This window comes from Piliocolobus tephrosceles, chromosome 10, assembly GCF_002776525.5.
Source record: "Piliocolobus tephrosceles isolate RC106 chromosome 10, ASM277652v3, whole genome shotgun sequence".
NCBI lineage: Eukaryota > Metazoa > Chordata > Mammalia > Primates > Cercopithecidae > Piliocolobus > Piliocolobus tephrosceles.
Window position 1 is genome coordinate 122,360,439 of NC_045443.1, and position 18,937 is coordinate 122,379,375.

The window sequence follows — 18,937 nt, forward strand, 5'->3', positions numbered from 1 at the left end:
TGCTGCTTCCTGACCAGGCACAGAGATACGAGTGGGGCAGGGTGGGGGCAGGAGAAAGAGAGAGCACCGTGAGCCAGACATGTCTGGCTATCTGCACCTCCTCAATCCCGGGCCCCAGGGCTCCGTGACCTGGGCAGCCTCAGTTTCCTCATCTGAAAAGCCACCTAGATATCAAATGGTTCTATTGATGTATGCCACACAATGGAATTCCGCCATATAAAGGAATGAAGGACTGACACCATTCAACACGGATCAACCTCAAACACATTGTGCGGAATGAAAGAAGCCAAAACCCACAGTGTATGATTCCGTCCATGAGAAATACTCAAAATAGGTAAGTCCACAGAGGCAGAAGGCAAACTGGTGGCTGCCAGGGGCTGTGGGGAGGCGGCAACGTGGAGTGACCCTACCGGTACGGACTTCCTTTTGGGGTGATGAGGACATGTTTTGGATAGAGGGGGTGGGTGTGCAACACTGTGATTGCCCTAAAAACTCATGAACTGTTCACGTTAAAATGGTAAATTATATGTGAGGTGAAGTTCACCTCAATTAAAAATAAATAGGCTGGGTGCAGTGGATCGCTCGAGGCCAGAAGCTCAAGACCAGCCTGGCTAACATGGCAAAACCCCATCTCTATTAAAAATACAAAATTCAGTCAGGCGTGGTGGTGCATGCCCCTAATCCCAGCTACTCAGGAGGCTGAGGTAAGAGAATCGCTTGAACCAGGAGGCAGAGGCTGCAGTGAGCCAAGATCATGCCACTGCACTCCAGCCTGGGCGACAGAGCGAGGCTCCGTCTCAAATAAATAAATTAATTAAAAGATGGTGTTGTTGAATGCATGCCACTCCAGCCCAGTTTACCAACTTCCTGAAAGCCGCATCCAATTCCCAGCTGGTAGGAGTTCCTCACCCAGGCCTGGAGCTATCAGGCATTCTAGAAGCATCTGCTGAACCCCTACTGTATGTGCTGAGCACTGGAAATATGGTAGTGAATAAGACAAAGTCACATTTTACATTTTAATTTTTAAATATATGAGTGACTAAAATAAAATCCACAACTGCCTTCGTTTCCTGTGGCTGCTATAGCAAATTATTACAAATTGGGTGGCTGAAACCAGCGACCTATCCTCTCACAGTTCTGGAGGCCAGAAGTCCAAGCTCAAGGTGTCACCAGGGCCACACGCCCTCTGAAGACTCTGCAGGGGGAGCCTTCTCTGTGTCTTCCAGTTCCTGGTGTTGGGCTCCTGGTGTTCCTTCCGTCTTCACGTGGCCTTCTCTGCTGTGTGTCTTCTCTTAGAACACTTGTCATCGGATTTAGGGCCCATCCTATTCCAGGATGACCTCGTCTCCAGACCCTTACCTTAGTTATATCTGCAAAGACCTGTGGTCCAAATAAGGCCAAGGTCATATTCACGGTTTCCAAGTGGACCTATGTTTCATGGGCCACAACTCAACCCACTACCAAAGCCATGACCTCAAAGTGGCAGCAATCGCATGCCCAGAAACACCTTCAGTGCCCCTCTCCTTTCCCGCTAGTTCCAGAAAACTGGCTGGAAGCTGCAGAGGAGAGCTCCGGGGATCTCCAGGATGGCCCCAGGGCCGCCATACAGCCCACAGAGCTGGAAACAGACCTGAGAGGTCCCACAGCCACCTTCTCCCGGCCTGAGCCTGCTAAAAACTGACCCCGAGGAACCCAAATCCCCATCCCTGTGGCAGGCATCCATGAGCCAGCCACTTGTGGGCGGCTTGAGGAAAGGGGCCTGCCTCGTGGACAGCGAGGCCAGACACAGGCCATCACCTCTGCCCCCAAATAAAGACACTCCCCAGACCAAAATGCACCCTATTTCCCCATCCAGGCCCGGGATTCTTCTCCACAAAAGCATCAAAATTAAGCCCTGACCACGCTGGCTAAGGGAAGCCAACGGTACTCCAGGGCTGTTTTTCTGCACGTTGTTTTTATTTTGAAAAGGGGCCGCCCCCACCCACAGCAGCTGTGAGCTGGCAGCTGGCAGAGTTAATTGCTCACTCAAGACTCACTTCCAACTGCAACACCATCCGGCACGCCAGGATAGATACCACGGGCACCCGGCAACTGGCAAGGACGGCTGGGGGCAGGGGGCAGGTGGCTGCCTGTTCAGGGGCTCCTGGGAACGCACACCCCAGCAGCAGAGGCCGCGGCACAGGAAAGAGGAGTGCCCAGGAATGCTCCAGGCCAGCCACTGGATCCCAGGGACCCAATCCGGGAAGGACACATCGCACCGGCCAGCATCATCCAAGCTCTCAATGTGCCAGGGTCGGTGGGCTTCATGGGGCCTCCACTGTGCCTTACAACTGGGGTGTCCAGTCTTTTGGCTTCACTGGGCCACACTAAGGCCACACTGCCACTTTGAGGTCGTGGCTTTGGTAGTGGGTTGAGTTGTGGCCCAAGAACTGTCTTGCATCACACATAACACTAACATTAACAATAGCTGATGAACTTAAAAAAAAAATCGAAAAACAATCTCATGCTTTAAGAAAGTTTACAAATTTGTGTTGGGCTGCATTTAAAACCATCCTGAGCCGCAGGTTGGACAAGCTTGCCTTACAACAATCCTATGGGGTGCTGTTATACCCATTCCATTAATACATACTGGGAAACTGAGGCAGAGAGCAGTGAAGTGACTTGTCCAAGGGGACGGGGCTAGGAAGTGGCAATGTCGGTATTTGAACCCAGCAAGTGTGAAATCCGAGTCTATGACACTAACCACTGGACTATACTGTCTCCAAGAACGTCAGGCCCCACTGGAGACATGGTATTGTTCTGTGAGAACTGCTGTGGCCGTGGGCCTTGACTTTCAGAAACGGCATCTCCAATGGTGTCAGACGTGACTTCCCAAGACTTGGGACCTTCCGGGACAGCCCATGGGACATTCTACCCAGATCACAGTGGGGACAAAATACTTTAAAAGTCAGTGCTAAGAAGAGGCTATAAAATGGTGACAACCAGTTGTGGCCATGAAGAAAACTTGTTCTGGCCCATACAATGTTTTTTAAAAACTGGACCATTCTTTATAAAATCCAGATTTCCAGCTTCTCTTGGAAAACCATCAAAATATCTAGCATGCCAGTTAGCCACAATCCCCACCCCTCCCTTTTGACCTACACTGACTCACTCCTTTCCTCCCTGTGTCTGAGTTTGGGACATCCCCTCATCCCTACTTTGGCCACCTCCTCTTGCTGTTGTAAACAGTGGAACAAATGTTGAAGACCTCACTCAAACAAGAGAAAGGAGTATCCCTCCTGGGATGCCAGGTGACTCTCCTTCTCTTTGGTTGGCTGGGCTGGGCTGGGCTGGTGGCATGATCCTGTCTGAGAACAAGGCCCGCAAGGAAGGAGGCACAGCTGAGGCAAAGCTAGCTCCCAGAGGCATTGTCTGAACACCTGGATCCAGCCATGCCTGAACATGTCCTACCTTGGCCACTCTGAGGACCCATCAACTCCCCGTCATGGCCTAACTGAACTGGAGTGTGTCTCTGCCACAACTCAGGAGCCCTAACTAATTGCTCCTAACTAATCACCCCCACGTCTCCCCTTGAATGACTCACCCCTGGACGCCTGGCCTGATGGAAGACTAATTCAGCTCTTGCTTCACCCAGGTGAACGCCTGAACCTCGTCCTCACAACCCTCACCACCCGCGATAGCACTTGCTTATTTAACTGACAGTCTCCCTCTGAATACTAATCTAAAAGGCACAGGCAATGTCCAACTTCTAAACCGTTCTCATCCCAGTGACCTACGTGAGTCTGGAACATGCCACATGCCCAATACATGTAAATTAAAACCATGTAAATACATGTAAATTAACTGTGGAGCAAAAGAACAAAAGGGAAAGGCAAAAGTCATTAAACTTGACTTCTGCCTTAAATGTAAAAAACAGCCCACCCCCGGAGGTCTGCAGAACAGTCTCAGATCCAGGGAAGCCCTCCTGGGGACCCCCTGCTCTGCTCCAGCCATTAGAGTGGGAAACTGAGGCACAGAGCCCCAATCAGCATGCCTGAAACACGGTGGCCGGAGGGCCTTCGCGCCTGCCTTTCCCTCATCCGCCTTCCTTTCACATAGCGGATGCCTCTTTATTGTCCAGGGCCCAGCTCAGATGTCACCTCCTCAGAAGCTACCCTGGAATTCTCACCTAAAATGAGTCCCCCGAAACTGAAGTCACCCCTACCTCCCCACCCTGTATTATTTCACAGGCAGCATTTTCTTGCCTTGCAAAATCCTGTTTGTCTTTTGGCACTGGCCATCTCTCCATCAGCCTGTGTGATCCACAAGGCAAAGCCCTGCATCTTGTTTGCTGTTTGCCATCCCCCCGACCCAGAGGAGGCCATGGAGACACCAATCTGGCTGCAGGGAGGCAGAAAGCAGATGTCCCACATCCTGACCATCCCACACTGCCCAGAGCAGCTGCTCGTGCCTGAGGGCCCTACGTGGCACATGGAGGCTGTCCCACAGCTGGCATGGCCCTGCCAAGAGATCCAGTCTGGCTGCGGCAGTGACCGGCGTACCCACAGGGCAGAGGGAGGGTTGCAGGGGGCAACTGCGCTATCCACACGATGAAAAGCAGCTGCCTTGAGGTCAGGCGTTCTGGGTTCACATCCTAGCTCTGCTAGCTGGGTGACCTTGAGCTAGTCCCTTCACCTCTCTTTGCCCTCAGCCCCCTTACCTAGAAAACAGGGCTGATCATAACAGCACCTACCTTCTAAGGCTGCTGCAAAGAGTACATACGTGTATGTATGGGGTGCATGTTAGAAATTGTAGTTACAGTTAATAATAATAATACTGGCAACTCACACACAGCACTAAAGCAAGAAAAGGATCAGGAAATGTTAACTTTTATAGTAAATACGGTATTTGCTCTGTGCCAGGTCCTGTTTGAAGCATGTACACACATTAGTTCCTCCAAGATGGGCTGCTTATTATCCACTGTGAGTGTTCCAGCTCCTCCAGGCAGCCTCTCTGGATTGTTCCAACCCCCAGGAACACCATGGACACACACAATTTTTCATGTGGGTCTGTCCTCAACTCTTCTCTCCACCCCAGGTTACAGTGAGGGGCAGGGAGAGCCCCAAACCCCACAACCCTGAAGTCAGCACCAGGGGAATGTGCAAACTCCCACTCCCATCCAAGCCACGGCCCAGAAACGCAGGCCCTGTCTGGCTGCACAAGTACACCATGGAAAGCAAAGGGTGTTCCCTCCCTGGGCCCCCGGTGGAGGCCCAGACATCCCAAGGGTTCAGGCCCCATTGCCTCATACAGGACCTGGAGTCTGGAGACACGGAGAGGCACCACGGAGGGAACAGGTGTGGGCTCTGGCTGGGCACCAATGCGGTTGCATGGACAGTGAACGAGGACAAGACCCCCAGCCACCCCCATCCTCTGTCCATGCCCGGCACATGCTCAGGTCCTGAGGAGCAACCATGAGGGTGGGGCAGAGCTGGTCTCTTCTCCCCACCGGACAGACAGGACACTAACCAGTCAGCCACAGCAAGGACCCCAGCAAAGCCAGCCTGGGGTGCACACAGCTTCCTGCACTTCTCGGGGAGAACAGGCAGCCCCCTCCACATCAGGGACATGAGGTGGCCCCCGTTCCCCAAACCAGGCAGTAAGAGACAGCTAGAATACTAGCTTCACCACCTCCCAGCTGTGTGGTCTCAGTCATGCCCCTCCACCTCCCCGAGTCTCAGTTTCTCCATCTGTACTATGGGTCTAAGGACCATTATCACAGGCAGGACAGAAAGTCTCCCAAGAGCCAGCCAATCAGGGCCCCGAAAGAGAAAGACAAGATCTGGAAAGAAGCTATTTTAATTTCAGCAAATGGGCTTGCTTTGTCATTAGTGAAACACGATTTTATTTTACGGTTCGGATTTTATTTACGATTTTATTTACGGTTTATTTTACGGCATCTGTTTATGGCAGTCGTGGAAGAGATGACGAGATCTTTTCAGCAGTGAAACCTCAGGAGGCTTTGGGCCATCCTGATTCAGCAAATCCCTCAACAGGCCGTGCTAAAGGGTAGATGGCAAACACAGCGCCGCGCACAGACGTGGCTGTGTGACCTCGGGCAAGATGCGGAATCTCTCTGTGCCTCAGTTTCCTCATATGTAAAGAGGGGATGATGATAATCCCTACTTTATAAGAGCTTTTAGGTGATGAAATAATTACTTTATTTATTTTTATTTTATTTATTTATTTTTTTTGAGACACAGTCTCGCTCTGTCGCCCAGGCTGGAGTGCAGTGGCACAATCTCGGCTCACTGCAAGCTCCGCCTCCCGGGTTCATGCCATTCTCCTGCCTCAGCCTCCCAAGCAGCTGGGACCTGCCACCACACCCAGCTAATTTTTTGTATTTTTTTTTTTTAGTAGAGACGGGGTTTCACTGTGTTAGTCAGGATGGTCTCTATCTCCTGAACTTGTGATCCACCCGCCTCGGCCTCCCAAAGTGCTAGGATTACAGGCCCAAGCCACCGCGCCCGGCCCTATTTTTTTTTTTTTTTTTTTTTGAGGTGGAGTCTTGCTCTGTTGCCCAGGCTAGAGTGCAGTGGCACGGTCTCAGCTCACTTCAGTCTCTGCCTCCTGGGTTCAAACAATTCTCCTCAGTAGTTGGGATTATAGGCGCCCACCACCACACCCGGCTAATTCTTCTGTTTTTATTAGAGACAGGGTTTCACCATGTTGGCTAGGCTGGTCTCGAACTCCTGACCTCAGATGATCCTCCTGCCTCAGCCTTCCAAAGTGCTGGGATTACAGATGTGTGCCACCGCACCCAGTCAATTAAATAAATTATAACATGTAAAGTGTGACACAATGACGATCACAAACCCTGTAAGGACTGTCGCTGTCACTGCCATCAAGTGCTCCCACTTTGAAGCTCCAGTAGGTTTATAAACCCAACAGCACCGTAAAGACGGGTCCACCTGGATCCCTGGGACTTTGCACTCAGGTTGTCTGTCCTGGCCCGCATCCTCCCCGCCTCGCCCTCTAGGGTGCGCTGTGTGTGCTGTAGCCGCATCTGTGTGGGGCACCGTGTTGGTCATCTACCCTTCAGCGAGGCCTGTTGAGGGATTTGCTGAATCAGGATGGCCCGAGGCCTCCTGAGGTTTCACTGGGGAAAAGACCTCGTCATCCCTTCCACGACTGCCATAAACAGGCAGACTGGGGAAACAACCCTCCAGGGACCGCCCCCCCGCCCCCGTACCACCACCACCACCACCACCACCAAGGCTCTCTGGGAGCCCCACAGCGCGCCTCCCCACCTCCTCCCTCCAGCTGGGGTGGGGATGACTATGAGACACATGTCAGAGCTGAAGATTAAAAACAAGTATAATGATCGGGCAGGCATCTACCCACAATGATGAATCTGATGTAATTAGGCACCCCGGTAACTTCATTACTTATTTATTTACGGGATTGCTTATTTAATTTACGGGCCTCCTTCCCCGAAAAGTCATCTTAGCTGACACCCCTCAGGCAAGGAAAAAGGAGAAGGAGGCCCCCTCTTTCATCCCAGCCCATTCCTGGGCTTCTATATGTCATGCTCCTCCCTTGCCCCAAAATAGCTCCCCGGAAGGCAGGTGTGGTTTTGCCCAAGACAACAGGATTGAGCAAGGGAGACCCTCGGCAGAGCCAACGCCTGACATTCACAGTGCTCGGTGCCAAAGGACAGTGCTTGACCCGGAAGGCAAAGCGTCGCCTCCACACCCTCATCTCTCCAGCAGAGGAAACCCTAGGAAAAAGACGGGTGGTCCTGGCCCCAGCCAGCCACCAATTCTTGGCATGACCCTCTGGACTGGCAAACACATCACTGCAACAAACGGAGCTGGCGTCTCCCAGCCTGAAGGAGGGGAAGGGCACACAACTCGGAGTCATGAGTTTCATTTCTTGTCGGAATGGAAGTCACCTGACCTGTCAGAGCCTCAGTTTCCTCATCTGTAAGATGAGTGTTAAGAACAACACCGCCGGGCATGGTGGCTCATGCCTGTAATCCCAGCACTTTGGGAGGCCAAGGTGAGCGGATTACGTGAGGTCAGGAGTTTGAGACCAGCCTGGCCAACATAGAGAAACCCCGTCTCTACTAAAAATACAAAATTACCTGGGCGTGATGGCACGTGCCTATAATTCCAGCTACTCAGGAGGCTGAGGCAGGAGAATTGCTTGATCCTGGGAGGCGGAGGTTACGCTGAGCCAGGATGGCGCCATTGCACTCCAGCCTGGGCAACAAGAGCGAAACTCCGACTTAAAAAAAAAGAGAACAACACTCACTAATCCTAGCACTTTGGGAGGCCAAGGCAAGCGGATGACCTGAGGTCAGGAGTTCAAGAACAGCCTAGCCAACATGGCAAAACCCTGTCTCTACTAAAAAAAAAATATAAAAAGTAGCCAGACATGGTGGTGCATGCCTATAATCCCAGCTACCTGGGAGGCTGAAGCAGGAGAATCGCTTGAACCCAGGAGACAGAGGTTGCAGTGAGTTGAGATAGCACCACTGCACTCCAGCCTAGGCGACAGAGCAAGACTCTGCCTCAAAAAAAAAAGACAAAAAACAAAACAAAACAAAAAAAGAACAACACTCACAGCTAACTAACCCCAAAAACCCCAACTGGTGCCATCCAGCGTTGCACTATGGTCTCAACCACTGCACTCAGAAGAGAAGCAGTCAGTCAGCAGCATAAAGACTAGAAAGGAAAAGACAAAGCTAGCGCTGGCAGACATGTGATTATCTCCCACCATCCGGGAGACCCCACCAGCTGGCCAAACACATAAAATCAAAACACAGAACCACAGCTTTGCCCAAAAGGCAGCAAAAGCTGAAAAAGGTAATCGAAAGTGCATTAGGGTCTCCTGGAACGGCTAACATTAAAAGATTGACAGTAGCAAGTGCTGGCAAGGATGTGGAGCAACTGGAACTCTCATCCACTGCAGGTGGGCATGCAAAATGGGACAGCCACTTTAGAAAACAGCTGGTGGTTTCTTGTAAACTAAAATAACACATTTACCACGTGACCTAGCAACCCAACACTTAGATATTCGCACAAGAGAAAAGAAAACATGTTCACACAAAGACTTACACAAGAGTGTTCAGAGCAGCTTTATTCCCAACAGCCAAAAACTGGAAACTTCGATGTCCATCATGGATAAACTGTAATATATCCACACAAAGGAATATTACTTATCCATGAGAGAGAATGAATTGATACATGAGCAACATGGGTTATGCAGAGTGAAAGAAGCGAGACACAAAGAAGTACATACCTGGTGATAATTTTATTAAAAAATTCTAGAAGAGTTAAAAGCTTCTCTAACAGCAGATCAGTGGGTACCTCTAGTCAGGGGCAGGGAGGGGACGCTAGGGATTTAGTGTCAAGGGACTGGTGGGGATTTAGAGGGGACAGAAATACTTTATTTTGATTGTGGAGGTGATACAAATGTTTACCTTTGTCAAAACTCATGCATTGAACCCTTAAAATGGGTGTATCATTATAGGTTGATTACATCTCAATGAAGATGATCTGAAGTGTAACAGGGAAAGAGATGCACATATTAACACTACTCACTCCATTCCCAGTGCCCAAGGACTATTTCCTCACTTCTAAATCCGTGTGCTGGTTCCTAAACTGGCCCTCAAGTTTCCCAAAGGCCCCTGATGTATGAGCATTGGACAGTTTGGGTCCGGGTTGAACCCCAGCTTTGTCCTATGCTAGCTAGGTCATTTAAGGCACTGCAGCCCTTAGGGCAAATCACTTTGCCTCTCTGCCCCTCAGTTTCCCCCTCTACAAAAGCAAGGTGAGAAATACCACACTCCTCAGAAAACTGCAAGTAAAATGAACCAAAGTGAACGTACCAAGTGCAGGCCCCAGCATACACAAGGGGCTTCATTATTGCTGCTGCCAAGTGACAAACTGTCAAGCACCAGGCCCAGTGTGGACAGAGCTGGCCAGGATTCTTGTAACCCTGACAAACACAACACACTTCCCCACCCCACCAGACAAGGCTCTGGGCTCAGATAGCTGCCCCCAGGCCCCGAGGACTCAGGCCGGGGCATTTAACTGATGCCTGCTGTCCACCCAGGACATGGTTCCTGAGCTCCACCCAACCCGCTCCTCCCAGGGAAGCAGGGACAAAAGGATGGGGCCTTGTGAGGACAGCTGGCCCTGAGGACAACATGGGCACATGCGAGGTCATTTCAGGAGAAGGACGTCTGGGAGGCATCCACCAACTCATGCTGAACAAGAGTCCAGCCAGAGCCCACCCATTTACAAAAGAAAATGATAATAATAATAGAAGGACAGGGAGGGGGCTGCAGGATGGGGGCTCTGCACCAGCTCCCGTGGGCCTGTCCAGGACTCCTGCTCCCCTCTGAGTGATGGCGGGGCAGGCGCCTGGAGCCAACAGCAGGAGGGGCATCCCCCGGGCCCGATTAGCGGGCGGCCGCAGGCACACACGCTCAGCTGTCAGCCTCCTCCTCTCAGCCCGCCATCACAGGCACCATTAATTGCTGTCATTTGAGGGTGGCCTGTGGGGAGAAGGAGAGAGGAGGAGAAGGAGGGGTAGGGAGCAGGAAGGAAGGGGGAGGGGAGGAAGGGATTGCAGGGAGCCCCTGCCCAGGGCTGAGCATCCAGGCTGGGAAGGAGAGGGAGGAGGATGGCAGACAGGGAAGGGCGGGGGGACCTCCACTGCTCTCCTCCCCACCCAAGAAGGGCCCACGGCCCCATCCAACTGGGGATAAGGCCGGTCCTCTCAGAGCCCCCAAGAGGCAAAATCCCACTGGGCCAGGGCCCTAGAACCTCCCCACACACACCTTTGGTGTCCCTGATCACCCGCCCAGGGTACCCTGAGACCCCAGCCCCCACCCACACCTGACCCCTCACCCCAATGTATAGACGATCCCAGACGCCCACCTCCCCACGCCACTCCCAGCTGAAGAATCACTCACAGAGCTTTGAGTCATGGGGAACCCACTTTCGGGGCCAGGGACTCCCGCAGCCCCCTTCTAAGGTCCTAGGTCCGCAGGGAAGAGTGCCGCTGGGAGCCTGGGGCCAAGCCCTGCCTCTGCTACTGCACCCTAGGGACACCACATTGCCTCCCTGTGCCTCAGTTTCCTCATCTGGAGAATGGGGATAAGGAGGCTGCCCACCTCCAGGGTCACTCTGAGATTTAAGGAGGTAATTCCACAAAGTGTTTAACCGGGGGATGACATACATGCATGCATAGCCAGTGTTGGCCCCGACATCTGTCCCCCCTTATCTCCCCCATCCCCCCTTCTACCATCAGGGTTCTTCCGCAGAAAAGCCTGCACCCCCCCCCACCCCCAGCGTGGAGGGTCCCAGAGGCACCCCACAGAGCTGCCAAGTGGGTGTTGCGGCGCAGCGCATCTGGACAGCGTCTGTCCTCTGTGAGGGGAACACAGGGCATCTGCCTGCCTCAATGTGCCCCCACGGCCCTGCTCCCACTCACCCCTGCTGGCCCCCAGACAGGCCTTGCCTTCAGGCTGAGGAGCCACTTGGGTCCTGCAAGGGGGCTCCTGGGAGCATCAGGTTCCCTCAGCAGGGGAGAAGGAGGCCCCACTCCACCGTCTGTCTGCCTTCCCGGCCTCCCTCAGATGTGATGGATCGCCCCGGCGGAGGAAGCTAAGTGCTTGCAGACAAAAAGCCCTTTTATCGTCCTCGGGTGGGCCACTGGCATGACAAGCAGATAACTCAGCCACAGGAGGAAGGCTCCCCATTAGGCCGGAGACGGAGACGCCGATGGATGGGGGACAGAGAGGCAGAGGAGGAGGAGGCCAGGAAAAACAGCCCAGGCCAGGCCACTTTCCTTCCAACTTCAAAGCCCCCTGAGCCTAGGCAGAAAGCCCTGCTGAGCTCATCACCTTGTGGGGGACGGACACCATCCCACTCCTCCTTCCCCTTCCCTCCAAATCCCACCACTCCTTCCCCCCCGCTCCAAATCCCACCACTCCTTCCCCTACCTCCAAATCCCACCACTCCTTCCCCTACCTCCAAACTCCACTCCTCCTCCCCCCCGCTCCAAATCCCACTCCTCTTTCCCCCCTCCCTCCAAGATGAACCTGGTTGTGAGGCCCAGGGCTTAGGGCCCAAGGCCCAGCCCCAGGAAGCAGATGGCCTGCAGGGCTGATCTCCCCTCCTGCCCAGTGGGAGGTCCCCAAAGGCTCAGGACAAAGGAAAGAGGCCTCCCCCAGGAAAACTCCCCCCAAGTAACTCAGAATCCCACAACCCGAGAGGCCCATTCCAAGCCGCTTCAGTGCCTTGGCAGGGCTGTTCCCTCGGCCTGAGTCACCCTTCCCCCAGATACCTACGTGCTCCCTTCCTCCCCTCCTAAAGGTCTTTGCTCAAGGGCCAGCTTCTCAGGGAGGCCCACCCTGACCCCCACTTTGAAACTGCAACCCCCAGCCCACCCACACGCTCCCCAGACCCCTTCACGGCTTGTTCCTCAGCCCGGTGCTAGACCCGCTAAGCGTCAGACTTACTGACTTTCGGTCATGGTCTGTCTCCCGGCTGCACACCCAGGCTGTGTGGTGTCATCCAAGCTCACCCAACCCCGGCCCAGGACGCCTTTGAATGTGGCCTGACACACATTTGTAAACTTTCTGAAAACATTATGAGACCTTTCTGTGATTTTTTTTTTTTTTAGCTCATCAGCTATCATTAGTGCTAGTGTATTTTCTGAGTGGCCCAAGACAACTGTTCTTCCAATGTGGCCCAGGGAAGCCAAAAGATTGGACAACGGTGGTGTAGCCTGTGGTTCCCAGGCTACCTGTACGGCGTGTGGCTGGACTGACTCCCATGGGCAGCTGGAACCCAGTAGTACACTGTGTATCCAAAGGAACAGTAATAGAAAGGAATAATTCAAAGGAATAGAAAAGGAACAGTAAAAATGTGGTATTGTCTGGGCATGGTGGCTTACACCTGTTATCCCAGCACTTTGGGAGGCCGAGGCAGGAGGATCACTTGAGGTCAGGAGTTCGAGACCAGCCTGGTCAACATGGCGAAACCCCGTCTCTACTAAAAATACAAAAATTAGCCAGGTATGGCGGCACACACCTGTAATCCCAGCTATTAAGGAGGCTGAGGCAGGAGAATAGCTTGAACCTGGGAGGCAGAGGTTGCAGTGAGCCAAGATCACGCCACTGCTCTCCAGCCTGGGCAACAGAGCAAGACTCTGTCTCAAAAAAAAAAAAAAAAAAGTGGCATTATAATCTTATGGGACCACTGTCATATATGCGGTCCACTGTTGACCAAAATGCCTTTATGCAGCACACGACTGTATTTGGAACAAGAATGAAATCTCCCAACAGCAGCCTGTGATGAGCCAGAACACCTGTGTGCCCGCCGTGTGCCGAGCCTCCACGTGCACGAGCCCGGCAATGTCCTCGGCGACCCTGCCTGGCTGGGAAATGAGCACTGCAGGGAAAACTTGCTGGATTCCCTGGGAAGGGTGAGAAGGGGTTCTTTGCTTCTGGCTCTTTGCTTCCAGCTGAAAGATCTGGGACAGGTGACCAAGCCGTGCCTCAGTTTCCCCACTTGTAAAATGAGGCTAAGCACCCATTCTGGAGTGTTGCTGTGAGGGTCACGAAATGGTGCGACATGTGAAAAGCACGACCTGTGATGATGACTCGTGAGGACCTTCTCTGGCCAGGCACTGCTCTCTATGAGCGTTAATCATCACAGCAACCCTACAAGGGGAAACTGTTACTGCTCCCCACTCTACAGATGGAGAGACAGAGGTACAGAGAGATGAAGCAACCTGGCCCCGGTGCCCAGCGCAGAAGTGGCAGTGACAAGACTGGGACCCAGGCCACCTCTTTGCCTGCTGGGCTCAGGGACCACAGTGGTGGTTCAGCCTGAGGGCTTCCTCCGGCACCCAACACCCAAACACCTGGGCCCATCCACAAGCCCCACCCTGGCCAAACCTGCAGGCCCACCACCAAAGCACAAAAGCAATATGACCCAGAACCCCGGAGCCCAGGGAAACCCACCCTCCTGACACTGACACTGTCAGAGACCCTCCCATCTCTCAGGCGTCATCAAAAAATCACTGCACCAACTCAGCCAGGAAACAGCCTGTCCCCGGCAGACCCCGCAAACTGCCCTAGTTGCTCACTGCACTGGACAGCTCTGATATGCCAGACCCCACACGCCCCCCGAGGCCCCCACCACACACTCCAGGCCGAACCTGGCTCCGAGTAATTCCAGACCCCCTTCCTGCGAGAAGCTCCAGGCAGGATGAACCTCCGGGGGACACCAAGTGGAGACAGACGAACCTACCAGAAACTGCCTCCAGCAAGGCTGTATCCTCAAAGACTCAGGAAGACCTGTGGAGAAAACATGGGTTTCGTTACTTGACATCGCATGTATGGAGCTTGGCAGGACGACGACCATGTCTGCCGTCAGGGCCCATGCATCGTAAGCACTGGGCCAAGTATTTCTCCATGACAACCCTGTGAGGCAGGTACTGCTACCTATTTGACAGAGAGGGAGACTGAGGCTCAGACAATCAAATCTCATGCCCAAGTTCTCAGAGCCGGGAAGTGACGGAGCTGTGATTTGATCCCAGATTGTGGATTTAAAGGCAGTCCACACTCTGGCAAGACCACCAAGGGGTCCAGGGCCATATGGCTAGGCTACCGGGAAACTGCCCCATTACCTACCCAGAGGACCCCACAGACAGACAGATGGGTCGACCGACACCTGAAGGATGGTGTCGGGGGAGGGGGTGTCTACTATTCTCATACAAGAATTTATTTTTGTTTGGTTGGTATTTTGGAGTGTTTTTGTTTTTGTTTTGGATACAGTCTTGCTCTGTCACTCAGGCTGGGGTGCAATCATGGCTCCCTGCAGCCTCAACCTAAGGCGATCCTCCCACCTAAGGCTCCTAAGTAGCTGGGACTACAGGTGCTTGCCACCATGCCCGGCTAATTTTTGTCTTTTTTTGTAGAGACAGGGTCTCACCATGTTGCCCAGGCTGGTTTCAAACTCCTGGGCTCAAGCAATCCTCCTGCCTTGGCCTCCCAAAATGCTGGGATTACAGGTGTGAGCCACTGTGCCCAGCCTCATTTAAGAATTTCTGAGTTACCATACAAAGTCAAAAAGAGTGAAATGACAGCTAGTATCCAGAATACAGAGGGGACACCCACAAATCAGTATGAGCCAGTCAACCCAGCAGCAGACAGGCAAAAGACAACACAGACACGTCACCAAAGAGTATGTACACATGGCCAATGAGACACGAAAAGATGCCCAGTGTCATCAGTCCTTAAGAGAGAGCAGTTAACACCACAAAAGACCACTGCTCACCCACGGGGATGGCAAACATGAAAGAGACAACGTCAAGTGCTGGTGAGAAGAAGGAGCGCCTGGAACCCTCACCCATTGCCGACGGGATGCAAAATGGAGCAACTACTTTGCCAAAACAGTTTGGCCATTTCTTATAGTTAAACACATGCTTGCCATATGACCCAGTAATTCAACTCCTAGGTCTTTATCAGACAGACATGAAAACAGCCACACAGACTCACGCACGAATGTTCACTGAAGCTTTATGCACAATCGCAGAACGACTGAAAACAACCCAACGGTCCATCGACAGGTGAATGGATGAACAAACAGTGGTGCATCCACGCCACATGACTCTGCAATCAAGAAGAACAAAGTGCAGATACACAGAACCACGGGGAGGAATCTGAGACTCAGGCTGTGTCCAGGAAGCCAGATTTAAGGCTGCAGACTCTGTGGTTCCATGATAGGATTCTGGGGAAGACAAAACAACTTTCACATTTGTACAGAGACCTGCAGAGGTCATCAAATACAACAAAAAGAATGTCATTCCCACAAAAGTTAGGACGCCAATCACCTCTGGGGAGAAGGCAGCCTGTGGCTACAAGGTGACCCCTTTATAATTGTTCGCTAATTTGCACCGAGGGGTTTATGCATTCTTTATCGTGTTAACTTCTGCATGAAAAGAACAAGTAAAAAATAGTACGGCGGGCAGAGCACTGGACAGGGTCAGTCTCAAGTGGGCCTCTGGGAAACCCGTTCTCCACCCTGTGCCAAAGCTGAGGGATGGGGACTGGCGGGGCTAGGGCTGCCCACTCCCACAAGGCCAGGGGCAGCTGTGTGTAGTGCTCAAGCTCTGAAGCCAGGCTCCCCAGGTGCCAATCTGGCCTCTACCCCCTCCTAGCTGTGCAACTTGGAACGAGCAACTTCACCCCTCTGAGCCTCAGATTGCCCGTCTCTAAAATGGAAATGATGATTTAAACAACGCTGACCCCACAGGAATGCTGTGAGCGCGAAGTGCCCTCAGCGCCAGTGTGTGCCACTTCGAGTGCTCAGCTCTTGCTGGACATGGCTCCTACCCCCACCCAGGGGCTGGCAGCCAAGCTCCTAGAGGCCAGCCTTCTCCAGCGCCTGGCAGGCCCTCAGGCCCCAAGGAGGGAGCCTTTGAAAGGGCAGCTGCGGGCAGCTCACAGGGGGACAAGCCAGCGGCTTCTTTCCTGCTCTTTTTTCTTTTTTAAGCGCTTTTTTCACTACGATGCCCCCAGGCTTGGCACTCGGTCCTGCCATCTGCGTCAGCTCCAGAGACAGGCCCTGCAGGAAGGCTGGAAACAGGGAGGGCCCGGGCACATCTTCACAGCCGCCCTCCCCAGCTCCCGGAAGCCTCGGTGGCCAGACACCTGCAGCACGTCCCGTCACGGGCTAGGGCAGAGCCAGGCCTGGCAGGCGCTCTCCCCGGGAACCAAGAAGCTCTCAACCTCCACCTGAGAGGGACAGCTGGGAGATCAGACCCCGTCTTCTCCTAACCTGCTCCCAACCCCAGCCAGCTCAGCCTGCAATCCCCAAGAGACAGAGTCCCAGGGTGTCCCAGTGGCACGGGGTCAAGGCCAGTGGGGGCTGGCCCCAGGGTCACATTGTCGAGGGGGAAACAGGGAATTTCCCAGCAGTGATGGAGTGACACATAGGTCCAAAGAGGGGTTCCCAATTTAGAAAACTCGGCAGGGACTTCCCAGGAGAGGCAACCTGTCACGCTGGCCAGAATCCAGGGAGATGACGGAGGGGCCAAGGGGCAGCGAGCGCTGGGCTGAGGTGGGAAGGAACCCAGGGCCCTGGCTGGAGCAGAGCCAGCGGGAGACGAAGAGAGGGGAGGGCTGGAGGCAGCAGGGATGGGTCACGCAGGGTTCTGCAGACGGGTTTTCTCTCCAAAGCAGAGAGCCTTAGGAGAGTTATGAAGGCTGCAGAGGGACAAGGTCCCACTCCAAAGTGGAGATGCATCCGGCCGTGGAGTGCGGGTGAGGGCGGAAGCCACAGCCAAGGGAGAGGTCACTGTGCCAGTCTGGGCGAGTGATGTGGTGGGCAGCCCAGGCTGGGCGCAGCGAGGTGGGGGAGGGGCCGGCATGGAGAGCATTGCACATTAGAGTCTGAAAGGCAGGCAAGGGATGGTGAGAATCAGAGGCCCGCTCCTCCCCTCCGACGCTGGGCAGAGCTGGTGGGAGAGGGAAGGAGAGGGTGACAGCATCCACTTCCTGCACAGGACCCTTTCAGGGATGCGGTCATCCCGTGCTCCTGGCCAGGAAACTGCTGCTCTGAGGGAGGACTCACCCAAGGCTACACGGCAAGGAAGGGAGTGAGCGGGAATCCAAACCCAGGGCCAAGTGCTTGAGCCATGGGGAGCCAGGGCACCAGGGCACCAGGGCACAGGGCTGGCAGCATGGGGCGGAGGCTGCTCCAGCCCAGGCTGCCCGTGAGCGGCCAGGGCGTGCGCAGTGTGGGCCACAGTGTAGACCGGGGCCCATGCCTCCCTGGCTGCCGCACCTGTCAGGGCTTCCCAGGCCAGGCGTCTCCCAGCTCAGCCCCGCAGCGGTGGGTCTCACTCAGTGTCTCACGCTTCCCTGTGCTCACACCCGCCACTCACTTGCTCAAGGCCACAGTAGAACTTGCTCACTCTGCTGCACTCACATTCACACGTTCACACCTAGTTCATGCTCGTTCACACCTGGTTCACGCTCACCGGCTCGGGGCCACCCACACACATTCCAGCTCGGGCCCAGGTCCACTGCCCAGCTCTGCGGGCCCTCCCTGCGTGGTGTCCCCCCCCACGCTCCTATACGCTCACTGTCCCCCAGCAAGCTCCCACGCTCCCCCTCACTCACCCTCACCTCCCCAGGCTGGGGGAACCTGGGCACCCACCTTCCTCTGAAGCCGACGGCTCAGTCCACCCACAGCTGTAGGAAGGGCCAGGCCTCCATCCTCGCACCCCTGGGGCTGGCCAGGCTCGTCTCCCAGCAAAGCAGATGCACAGGGAGGAGCAAGGACTGGTTCCAAGGCTCCCCTCTGCCAAGCCCACTGTGACCACTCACGGCCCACAGGCTGAGACTTGCCCCCACCTGCCACCGCCCCCCTTGTCAGCTCCCAAACAAGCCCTATAAGGCCCACCTCCTGGCATTGCCTTTTGCCCTCAACTCCACCAAACACACCCTTACCTTGCTCTCTACCCTACTGGAACCAGCACAAGCACCATCTCTTCCTCCTCCAGGAAGCCTGCCTGGCTCACCCCAGCCACAGAGGCCACCCTGACTCATCCAATCGCCACACTCAGAGATGGGAAGCCACCACCGAAGGCCACACAGCTGCAAGACACGGAGCCAGCCGACATTCAAACCCGGAGGCAGCTTCACCCGCCTCCACCAGGACACCATCAACCTTCAGTCGCTCAACAAACAGAAGGGACAGACCCCCCGTTGCCTGCCAGGTACAGGTACTGCGTGACTGTAAACACAAAAGATGAGGGCCTTAGGGCCCGAGGTCACACATACCCACACCCGAACGCCCTCCAGTACACCATGAGTGAGCAAGATGATTGCAAAGAGTGGCCCCTGGAGTGACGGACATAAACC

At 54.2% G+C, this 18,937-nt stretch overlaps 1 protein-coding gene across 25 annotated transcripts in view; it reads right to left on the bottom strand.

Annotated features, from left to right (window-relative positions):
• NCOR2 (nuclear receptor corepressor 2) overlaps positions 1-18,937 on the bottom strand; it is a 240,904-nt gene that overhangs the window by 195,112 nt on the left and 26,855 nt on the right. For 24 of the 25 annotated variants that reach the window (XM_026457404.1, XM_026457401.1, XM_026457417.1 and 21 more), the window contains exon 2: positions 14,316-14,362. The exons of the other annotated variant lie outside the window; for it this stretch is intronic. The gene's annotated coding sequence lies outside the window, so the exon portion shown is untranslated. The remainder of the gene's footprint in view (positions 1-14,315; positions 14,363-18,937) is intronic. 25 annotated transcript variants of the gene reach the window in all.